The following is a 2,500-nucleotide window of genomic DNA, read 5'->3' as shown; positions in this document are numbered from 1 at the left end:
ACGCTTAATCCCGACGTATTTTATCGAGTTATAACGATTTATGTAAAAATATTCGTACCTCGTAACGCTTTTTAACGAATTAACTCGAAAAGAGTGTTCGGTCCGAAAATTTTCCAAGTTCGAACGACCGGCCGCATAGGTCCGTTTTTAAAAATCGTTCTCGGACGGAAATAAACCATTAATCCCGACGTATTTTGTCGTGTTACGTCGATTTATGCAAAAAAATTCATACCTTGTAACGCTTTTAACCGAGTAAACTCGAAAAAACTTTTTCGCACTCGGCATTTTTCCAAGTCCCAACGTACCGGCTCGGAATTTTTCTATGTTCCAACGACCGGTCGTGTCGGTCCGAACGTTTTTATATCCGTCTGCCGACGATATAAACGCTTAATCCCGACGTATTTTATCGAGTTATAACGATTTATGTAAAAACATCCGTACCTCGTAACACTTTTTAACGAGTTATTTCGAGGGGAACTTTCGGCCTTTTCGTAACGGGGCGAAAAAATTCAAAGTTCCAACGTCCCAGTCATGTTGGTCCGGCGGATGAAATTTTTTAAAAAAATAAAGTGAAATCGTAACGTTCGACTAGATTTCGTCGAAACATAACGATTTCACTGATAATTTCGATACCTTATAACGCTTTTTCTCGAGTTATTTCGAGTTGAACTTTCGGTACTTTCGTGGCGGTGCGAAAAAATTCTAAGTTCCAACGTCCCGGTCATGTTGGTCCGGTGGATGAAATTTTTTAAAAAAATAAAGTGAAATCGCTACTTTCGACTAGATTTCGTCGAAACATAACGATTTCGCTGATAATTTCGATACCTTATAACGCTTTTTCTCGAGTTATTTCGAGTTGAACTTTCGGTACTTTCGTGGCGGTGCGAAAAAATTCTAAGTTCCAACGTCCCGGTCATGTTGGTCCGGTGGATGAAATTTTTTAAAAAAATAAAGTGAAATCGCTACTTTCGACTAGATTTCGTCGAAACATAACGATTTCGCTGATAATTTCGATACCTTATAACGCTTTTTCTCGAGTTATTTCGAGTTGAACTTTCGGTACTTTCGTGGCGGTGCGAAAAAATTCTAAGTTCCAACGTCCCGGTCATGTTGGTCCGGTGGATGAAATTTTTTAAAAAAATAAAGTGAAATCGCTACTTTCGACTAGATTTCGTCGAAACATAACGATTTCACTGATAATTTCGATACCTTATAACGCTTTTTCTCGAGTTATTTCGAGTTGAACTTTCGGTACTTTCGTGGCGGTGCGAAAAAATTCTAAGTTCCAACGTCCCGGTCATGTTGGTCCGGTGGATGAAATTTTTTAAAAAAATAAAGTGAAATCGTAACGTTCGACTAGATTTCGTCGAAACATAACGATTTCACTGATAATTTCGATACCTTATAACGCTTTTTCTCGAGTTATTTCGAGTTGAACTTTCGGTACTTTCGTGGCGGTGCGAAAAAATTCTAAGTTCCAACGTCCCGGTCATGTTGGTCCGGTGGATGAAATTTTTTAAAAAAATAAAGTGAAATCGCTACTTTCGACTAGATTTCGTCGAAACATAACGATTTCGCTGATAATTTCGATACCTTATAACGCTTTTTCTCGAGTTATTTCGAGTTGAACTTTCGGTACTTTCGTGGCGGTGCGAAAAAATTCTAAGTTCCAACGTCCCGGTCATGTTGGTCCGGTGGATGAAATTTTTTAAAAAAATAAAGTGAAATCGCTACTTTCGACTAGATTTCGTCGAAACATAACGATTTCGCTGATAATTTCGATACCTTATAACGCTTTTTCTCGAGTTATTTCGAGTTGAACTTTCGGTACTTTCGTGGCGGTGCGAAAAAATTCTAAGTTCCAACGTCCCGGTCATGTTGGTCCGGTGGATGAAATTTTTTAAAAAAATAAAGTGAAATCGTAACGTTCGACTAGATTTCGTCGAAACATAACGATTTCACTGATAATTTCGATACCTTATAACGCTTTTTCTCGAGTTATTTCGAGTTGAACTTTCGGTACTTTCGTGGCGGTGCGAAAAAATTCTAAGTTCCAACGTCCCGGTCATGTTGGTCCGGTGGATGAAATTTTTTAAAAAAATAAAGTGAAATCGCTACTTTCGACTAGATTTCGTCGAAACATAACGATTTCGCTGATAATTTCGATACCTTATAACGCTTTTTCTCGAGTTATTTCGAGTTGAACTTTCGGTACTTTCGTGGCGGTGCGAAAAAATTCTAAGTTCCAACGTCCCGGTCATGTTGGTCCGGTGGATGAAATTTTTTAAAAAAATAAAGTGAAATCGTAACGTTCGACTAGATTTCGTCGAAACATAACGATTTCGCTGATAATTTCGATACCTTATAACGCTTTTTCTCGAGTTATTTCGAGTTGAACTTTCGGTACTTTCGTGGCGGTGCGAAAAAATTCTAAGTTCCAACGTCCCGGTCATGTTGGTCCGGTGGATGAAATTTTTTAAAAAAATAAAGTGAAATCGTA

The sequence above is a fragment of the Bombus vancouverensis genome, unplaced genomic scaffold, assembly GCF_051014615.1.
Source record: "Bombus vancouverensis nearcticus unplaced genomic scaffold, iyBomVanc1_principal scaffold0054, whole genome shotgun sequence".
In the NCBI taxonomy this organism is placed as follows: Eukaryota; Metazoa; Arthropoda; class Insecta; order Hymenoptera; family Apidae; genus Bombus; species Bombus vancouverensis.
This window is presented reverse-complemented; position numbering follows the sequence as displayed.